General features: G+C 40.0%; 1 protein-coding gene and 1 long non-coding RNA gene across 3 annotated transcripts in view; one reads left to right on the top strand and one right to left on the bottom strand.

Annotated features, from left to right (window-relative positions):
* Positions 1-517: 517 nt before the first annotated feature.
* Positions 518-7,012, bottom strand: LOC109043815 (uncharacterized). Its single transcript, XR_011900106.1, has 2 exons — positions 6,498-7,012; positions 518-1,666 (listed from the first exon to the last, which is right to left on the bottom strand). It is a non-coding gene; the product is annotated as an uncharacterized lncRNA (long non-coding RNA).
* A 178-nt stretch (positions 7,013-7,190) lies between these two features.
* LOC109043814 (cytosolic carboxypeptidase-like protein 5) overlaps positions 7,191-9,364 on the top strand; it is a 28,293-nt gene continuing 26,119 nt past the window's right edge. Inside the window, exon 1 of one of the 2 annotated variants that reach the window (XM_019061131.2) lies at positions 7,191-7,560. The gene's annotated coding sequence lies outside the window, so the exon portion shown is untranslated. Of the gene's footprint in view, positions 7,660-9,364 lie in introns of both variants that reach the window. The other variant, XM_019061132.2, reaches the window with a different exon arrangement.

Raw genomic sequence — 9,364 nt, 5'->3', positions numbered from 1 at the left:
AAATGTTTATTTTTGAGAAAAATTATGAAAATTTTTCCTTGAACTTTTCAGGAACTTTAGCTGAAATTGCAAACAAAATTATCTGAAAAATTGGAAGAAAAATATTCTTGAGTTTACCAGGAAATTTGTGTTTCGTAAATGAAAATTTGGTGACGTCTGAGGGTTCATACGGCGTTCTTACTTAGCACGGCAGTACAGGAGGCAGAGGCAACTGGTACAAACATAAGCATCACTGATTGTGAGCGATGGTTTTACGGTAGAAGAAATCAGAAGGCACTTCTTAAGTGGATTTTCAATTTATTAATTGATTTTTTTTCTCCCCTGGCAGATTATCGTCGCAAATTTCAAGAAATAAGTTTTTGCATGATTTTGCGAAAAATAAAATGAGCTCAGAGTACCTATCACAATTTTACACGACAGATTCGGAAATAGATTTGATGCATCAATCTCGCCTCTTAAAAAAAAACAGGCAGCAGGTGAAACTTGGGAAAGCATCAAGAAAAAATCTACAAAAAACTTAACAAAAAAATCGAACGTTTTTAATAATTTCTAGAATTCGGGTATAAAACACTTACAAACTTGTATTTTTGAGGTTTAAAAATTTAAATTCAGAGGACTGAAGTTAACACAACAATAATACACACAGAACTCTTACAGAAAAACAGTTTTGGAGATCTTGCACCCTTCATTTTGGTACTTTTTCTTTTTCAAATTAGGAAAACTTCAGTAAACCGTCCCCCTGTCACAGTAGAGTGGGTGAAGTTTCTTCCTTTGTGAACTGATGTTAATTATTTAAATTATCTTTTTTTAAAAATAAAAATAACGAGCAGGCATGCAAAGTGCTTAAAAGAGCATTGAGAGGATTTTGGTTATTTTTTACCTACAGTCCGATTAGTTTCTACCTCTTTTTTTACATTCCCAGACTGAGGCTCTATCAGCTCCTCATAATCCTGGGGTGTTTTGAATGAAGTAGGGAAGAGAATAGCTTGCTTTCTTCCAAGCCAGTAAGTCTCAAATTGGAAAATATACCTTGCAATAAAATCGAGCTTCGTCTTCCGCGCAGACACAAACTCATAGTTTGATTTCTTCCAGGGCAGAAATTGATTTATAAACGTTGCAATGTAGCGGGGATCACTAGCTTCATTGCTACGATAAATACGAATGGGAAATCTTCTTATCAAGAGATAAAGCATTGCCAATGTTACACCACCTAATGTAAGGAGAGGTTTTGCATCACTCATGCGAAGCGATCTTAATTGATCATCATCGAAGGCACCGATTTGAACGTCCCGTATTCCATCGGTCGTGTAAAACTTATAAAGAAGGAAACACCCAGCACAAGTAATACCAATCACAGCAAATTGAACAGCTATGATAGTTTTTTCCATTGGGAGAGCGTAGATTAATTCGTAGGTTTTTGGAACCCCATCTCGGAGGGCCATGTTCCGTGACTGTTTGACGACGGTTGTTCCATCATGGCTCATAAAGCACCGGTAGAAACCCTGATTAAAATTAGCACTTGGACCTTTTAACGGCAAATGCTGGTGCAGCTGTGAGTGACGAGGATGGTTTCTGGTTGCGACACTCCAACCAGACACTCTGAAGTAATGCTGAGGTACACTTTTAGCATTCGAGTGCCAAGCTTGTCTTAGGAGAGCAAGTGTCACTGGAAACAAACAGGAAAAACTTGATGTATATTAGAGGAAAAGCCATGCTACGATGAATTCACTCATGACACACAAACATTTTCAGAAATTTAAAAAATTAAAAAAAAATATAAATACCTATATATTCTGACATCTCAGAGTCAACTAGTTCTGCGACTTGTGACCTCTTAATAAAAGTTGAAGCAGACTTAAAGAAGAGAAAATTTGGGACTGTGTGGATTAATTATATCTGATGAAGTATCTCAAGTTTGAGCCAGGATGTTAAAAAAATACAATAGAAAGCGATGACTATGATGGAGGAAAATGAGAATCTACGTACGAAAGAAGTGTAACTCTTATCCTTTTATTGCAGTTTCCAAAAGAAGTTACAGTGTTGCGTTCGCAATTGATATTATATCTCAACTGAAGATTTGGTATGAACGTTTAAGATTACAAAAATGCATGCCATTCGAAAATTTACATACTTATGCAGGAATCTTTGTATTTTTTCAATTTTTGCTAACTTAGATCTCCCCAATCTTATTATCTTGGGAGAGGAGAGGGGAATTCTGCACTCTCTATCCTACATCAATCTGCGCAATTTTCTTCATTTTTTAATTAAATTTCAAATAGGTTTTGTTTTTGCCGCAAAACCTCTTATCAACTGAAAACGCAGCTTCATTTTCGGGTAAAGCACTCTCTCTTCATGTTTATGGGTGTGGCTTACATTCTAAATTTTAAGGTAAATGTTAGAGACTCCCCGCAACAGGAGAATATCGATGGTGAAAGTGCAGAACTGCGTATTTCGGAAAACACGATTTTCCAGGAGAGTAAAAAAACTGTCTACATTCCGCTTCATTGTTAGAAAAAGGATAATAACTCTTGAAAATAGCAAGAATAATATGTTTTTTCAGACTCCATCGGCATTTCCAATAATTTCTCGAACTGTTAGAAAATAAGGCAAAAAATGCCGAGATTCGCGTTTTCGGCACTAAGAATCGCCAATTCATCACGAGATACGTATTTTTGCAATTAGCGTTTTAAACCTGTTGTTGGTGGATTTGGATCATTTAAAGACTGAAAAAAGGGTTTTATGCATACAATTCCTTATCAGATAAGATTTAGTTTGATCTCATATGACCAGATAATTGTATGATTGGAAAATGAAATTTGCTGATCACGAGATACGCATTTCTAAAATTATCAGCGTTTTGAACCTGCTCCTGATCATTAAGATTAAAAATAGAGTCTATTCATACTTAAAACATGTTCAGAAGCTTTAGTTGATCCAATACCGTGAGTCATCGCAATAAGTGAATCAGAGAATTGGCTTCATTGAGTAACTTTTACACCATAGATAGGTAAGAGGACAGTGCGGTGTCTCTAGAACACATCGTCTCTGCTTGGATCCTCAAAAAATTATATAGATAATAATACTTTTTTTCTACTTTTCCTCCAACACTTTGTCATATGCATATACCATTGGAAACCTACTGCCATCTATATGTATACATTATATTTAGTGCTCGCAGAAACCCGGAGGACATCCATGCTCCATCCATCCATGCTTTACGCCTTTTAAATGGACCAGTAGACAAGGTAACTTTTCTTCAATTTTGATTATTCACAGTTCATCGACGAAAGCTTATTTCATCTGTCCGAAACTTATTTAATTCACAACCGCTTTTGAGGAGGTTGCGATCTTGTAAACGGCGACTCAGTCAGTTTTGCATGAGAATACGCTGACCAAGGCAAGAAGGCTTAAAAACCACAATAGAGCAGAGCATTTGGGCTCTCTTCTTTTAAATAAGACTTACAGACAAAAAAAATCTTATTATTTAATAAAAAAAAAATAATATTCTTCCAACATCTTTCAAAATTACGGCTCCATTGATGACCCAAAATTATGGACTCAACACATCATTGTGCAGGGCCACTCACAAACGATACAGAAAAGCGCCTTCAACCCATTCCGTAATCTTAATGCAAAATTCTGATACCACCATTCGTGCGTCAGGAGAGTCATTTTGCATAGCCGACTAATTGAAGGCAAATCTTTGGCCCAGGCAACAGGGTTCGGATTACAGCGACCTGATACGCACTTTTTAGGGAGCAACACCTCCGGGGGTGCTCCACCTGACTTCCAGGCAACTCAACCCTTCCGATGCCCTCCCTGACATCCAAGAAGTCCAACCTGCGGGGGTTCCCCACATGACATCCAATGAGCCCCTATGAGTAGCCCCCTGACATCCAAGAAGTCCAACCCCTCAGGGCTGCTCTCCTTGGCATCCAAGAAGCCCAACCCCCGGGGACTGCCCCACCTGACTGCCAAGCAACCCTACCCTCAGGGTTGCCCCCCCCCCCCCCCGGCATCCAAGAAGTCCATCCCCTCGGGGGCTGCCCCCTGGCATCCAAGGATCCCAACCTTCCGAGGGCTGCACCACCTGACTTCCAAGCAACCCAGCCCTCGGGACTGCCCCTCCTGACATCCAAGAAGTTCAATCCCCAGGGGTTGCCTCCCTTTGCGTCGCAGGAGCCCAACCCTTCGGGTGCGGCCCTACCTTCGGGCCTATCCCAGGAACCCAACCCTCGGGACTGCCTCCCCTGGCATCCAAGGAACCCAACCTTCGGGAATGCCCCACCTGACTTCCAAGCAACTCAACCCTAGGGGCTGTCCCTCTGACATCCAAGAAGTCCATCCCCCACGGGCTGCCCCCCTTGGCATCCAAGGAGCCCAACCCCCCGGGCCCAAAATCCCGTTTAGACCCCAACCGAAGCCCCTTGTGCGGGTCCGAGACTCCTCCGCACCGGCTCGGCTCAGGTAGTCTCTCATCTCCGTCCAACCTTCATGCCCTTCCTCTGATTTCTTCTCAACAGTTTTGGCCACGAATTAATCGATGTAATATTTATTTATTCAGTTGAATCTTTTGAAACAGCAGAATTTGAGGACTTTTTCGGTAAAAGGGCGAATGGAGCTTGCCATGCTGTTGCGATTGCGCAGTTTTCTTACCGTTCGCGGCAAATGAAATTCATTCACAGTCGATTTATGTCCTTTAAATCGCCAGGAAAAACTCTGAGCAGATTCAACGAAAAATAAACAGCAAAACAGTCGGATAGAGAACTACGTTGCACAATCTTAGCAGAAATGGACGTCTCATACGCCCTTTCACCGAAAAATGCCTAAATTACGTGCAGTGGAAATATTTTTTAATGCCGAAAATTTCGCAATGCAGAGTCATGACGTCACCTTCGTTGATCGCATGATCAATAAACTTGTCTATTGGCTATGCCTACCGTTTTGTTCTTTGTAAAAAACATTTTTGATGGAAAACTCTCGGAACATTTTTAGAGCAGCGCAATGCATATGCATCTCACAAGCCTCTTTGATTAGTGGAATTTGCGGAGCTTTTGTACTGGAAAAAAATGATTACGTAAGAATTAATATTCTTGAATTTGCCGCTAGGAGGAGATTTCTCTTGGCTTAAGCTGCAAAATGCGTACCTACTTTGAGAAAAAAGCCGCTGCCGCTCATATCAAGCAGGATTCGGCCTTATTCCAGTGACCTTATTCTTGATTCAAGAGCAGTATTCTTGACGAAAAATTCAAGTAATTTTTTTTTTCTTTTTTCAATTATTTCCTTTCTTTTACTTATATAGTTCTGCGCAGAACCTATCACCTTGCTTGAAAGGATAAACAGTAAACCTGGTGGTGAAGAAAAGTTATAAAAAAAAGTCTCTGCATTTGCGAGGATGAATATGGCCACTGACATCCAAGGAATCCAATCCTCCGCCCCCCTCCCCCTGGCATCCAAGAAGCCCAACTCCCAGGGATGCCCCACTTTGCATCAAAGGAGCCCAACCCCCGGGGATGCCGATGCCCCTGTAGGCATGCAAGGGTTCCGTCTATTTCCGCTACGCCGCGCCAGGGCACAGCTCATATCAGTCAAGCTGGAATATGTATGCGCAGTATTTGCCTATTGGGTCAAGTAGTGAAATAACTATGATGCTTAAAATTGAAGTCAATTCGATGTATGTAAAATAGTTAAATGAAGGGGGAACAGGCCGATGCGCAGAAATGCATTTGTTGGCAATAATATAAGCACACATTAAAACTCCCGGACCATACCTCAGGGAGGCTCCCTCTTTCTGGAGACCTCTCTCAAACAAGAGAATCACACTTCTGACCCTTGGGTGGTAGATGAAGCATTGTATGGCTCGATTGACTCTAAGACAACTGACCGTTGAGATGATTTGACAACCGACGTTGTCAGTTCATGATTGCATTGGCCCAGAGGGCTAAATAATGGACATGATTGCTGCGCGCCACGCTAGTAATAGGTTCCCATGAAGAAATTATACTGGAGGGCCCTCGAGTGATAAGCTTTCAGCAACTTTTCAAAACCAGGGAATTCTATGAAATATATAAAAATACAGAACACCTAATCAGCTTACATATGCTGTAGGCAGGAAATACTGAGGAGAGCGTGTTGTACGTAAGGAGTGCTGCATCAAATGAGGGGCCAGAACGAGATATGCATCTCTGCATTTAAGCCAGAGACACGCGAAAAAAGTTTTACTGTTTTAGGTGACTTCCCAATTTTTTTCGATTATAGTCTTTTGCTGGCAGATAGACAACATTTTCAACAACACGTTTATGCAGCTAGCTCAAAACTGTCAAAAATCGAGATACGCACTTCTGCACTTTCACCATCGATAAACAACAGCTCCATGGCATGGCAGAAAAGCTTCCTTTTTCCTGTAGGATGCTCACTGCCTTTGTCAGCCATAGAGTGCGAATGGATATTCAATTTTGGAAAAGTAGCAAGGATAGTGTAGCTCATGACATACTTACTGTTGGTTGATATTATTCAAAAACTATGTGTCATAAATGTAGTACAGAAGCAATGATAAAACTCGGCTGTCCCAAAGTGATCGCCAAATGGAACCAGTTAACCGTAGCCACTGATGTGAAGCAAGTTATTAACAGACACACAGTACATTTAACACGTATTTTAAAAATATGTTATATTTCTAATAAAACACATTGTTTTTATAAAAGTTAATTAAAGATATGTTCAGGACGATTACATTATGATTATGATTTAACCTACAAAAGACACGATTTGATGTTGTGGTTTTTGTTCATGTGTGTTGTTTACATTATTATGAGATGACTATAGAGGGAAATCTCCATGCGCCGAAACGTTACCGACAGAAACCGTGTAAACATTCTTGGCTTGCTTGGCTCTCTCACATATTTTGGGGTGATTGACGAGCGCATTTAAATAGTCACTAAATTGAAAATGAACAGAGCTTTAAACTAAAAACGAAGTCGAATAGACCTATTTTAGAGTTTAAAAAACCCTTCAGACTTGGTGGGTGGTGCCTGGAGTTTATGCAATAAGTTAAACGGGATTTACCATCTCGGATCAATTAAAACGAAGTCAAAATCACGGGAGTGTTTGATCATCTACAATATACATTCTTCTATCTGTACCGACGCGTCCTTGAGATCAGCTGTGAACGTAAATAAATAAAAAAACGAAATCGTGATAATTCTCATGATTTCAAATGAAAATTAAGTTTTGAAATTTCATCGTTTCTTTTTCGCACAATCCTCCGTAAAATGTAATTACTTTACCACCGCTGTAGTTTTGTTTACGGTCGTTCAATAATCCACTCCCTTGTCCCTCTACTTGTTCGTGCCTCCATTTATTTTATGGTGTTTTTTACTCAAGGTGCGGGAGAAAACTGTCGTGTTTTCGCGAGTCAATCGTTGATTTTTTAACGTGTTACTTTTTACGGTGAAAAGTTTTTTCTACTTATTCAAGGTGGGGAAACTCTCAATCGAACCATCAATCCAGAATCCAGTGCGTTCTCTCAGGAATTTTTTTCACTGCCGTGGATCCAATCCAGTACGTGGCGATTTCTTACGGATCAGATTCCTCTATTCTTATATGAGTGTTGTTGGTACCCAAAATTGCTGTTTGTTTCCAAGTTCTCAGACTAAAAGGGTAAATTAAAAGACTAAACTCATCGACACCTTTAGTTTTGAGCTCCCTCATTCTCTACAGCTTCCTGTGCCCTAGAGTCTGAAATGTTTCATCATCTCAGAACTTAGGCTGTCCTTGTTTGTCCTTTACTCAGAATTCTAGTATTTGTCTTGTTTCTTCGTTACTTTAAGCGGCGGAGTGTGTGATTGTCAAAACGATTTATCCACAAATAGCATCTCATTTACATGATTTGACAGTTTCTTCAGCCATGTTTAGTGAGAAATGGTTTTCTGGGTCACTGCAGCTGGCGAAGGGGAGGGCCTCGTAACCAGCTGAGAGGATTGTGTTTATCATTGTTTTGATTCAGTTGGTCTCACAGCAGAAACTGTAAGAAAGAACCTACTTTTAAAGGATAGTTATGTATCGAAGAAAGTATGTCTACAGTTTCAAATGACTTTTGATTTTACTGTCAGAGCCACTTATGACACCCACCCTTGTGGTTGCAGAATGGTGTTCTGAGGAAAATGATTCAAAATCAATGAACTTACTCTTTAGTATCCGTAGATTCTTATTGGAGGAACATATTGAAAAAAATGTATAATCCAAGTTGAATTGCTCCTAAACCGTTTTATGGACAAAATGGTAGAAAGTCTGAAATATGGTAATACCTTTATTTAGAGCTCACGTATCATATGTTGAGACAAATGTCAAAGGATTGTTTATGCCACCCCTTATCAATGGTACCATCTGACTGCATATTTCAACCTGTTGAGTGATGCTAATCGAAAGCTAATCAATGATTGACATCCTAGAGTTCATAGAGTTGTAATGTAAGCAGGAGAGCTGGCGCCACTATTAAGCATTTTCCAGGTCCTGAATTCCGACACTCCAGTGTCATGCCTGGTCACTCTTTTGATATATAATCGATTGTTTTTGATACTCTGGGACCAAACCATCCAATGTAAATAAAGAAGATAAGAATTACTGCGTATTCCACACCATCATTTTGGATCGAACATGTATGGAAATAGTGACCAACGCTCGGCGCATACCGGGCTCGGAACTCGTCGTCCAGGACATGGTGCCAGCTCTTCCATTTACATTATGACTCTATGTACTTTATGATTGACATAGTCTTATGTTTGTCTCAACATATGATGCGCAAGCTCCACTCAGACGCTCCAAAATATTTTCCTTTGAAGAGTGCTTCAGGGAGTGTTAAGAAACCCATCATGTAAACTCATATCAACATTATAAGTCGGCAATCACATAACTCGGTTTGCGACGACGCAGACTTCCTGTCATACTTCATTTTTTAAACAGAAAACTACTCAACGGCAATTCTATAAAGCTGCCGAGATTTTTCTTCTCTGTGCAAAGAAAGTTCTGCGAAAATTTCAGGGAATGATTTCAATTTGTTCTCTCTTAATAAAATAACATAAAGGTGGAAATTTTCAGACACCGCAAACAAGATATGTGATTGCGGACTTATGCCGTCAACATGCATTGCAAGTAAATTTCCTTCTAAGAGCACATAACAAAAATTGTAAGCAGTAACAGTAGCATCCATTTAATTAAGAAAACTTATTACACAAAGCTGTCCAAACAAGATTACTTTTCCCACACATTTTTTGAGGCAGCCTTCACATTACTGTCCATATCATATTGTGCCTTTCACTAAGTATTTACCTTGCACATGAGAGTGCACCACACAGTTCCCTTTGCT

This window comes from Bemisia tabaci, chromosome 6, assembly GCF_918797505.1.
Source record: "Bemisia tabaci chromosome 6, PGI_BMITA_v3".
Classification (NCBI taxonomy): Eukaryota; Metazoa; Arthropoda; class Insecta; order Hemiptera; family Aleyrodidae; genus Bemisia; species Bemisia tabaci.
The sequence above is the reverse complement of the archived record's forward strand: the minus strand, read 5'-3'. Positions and strand labels throughout refer to the sequence as shown.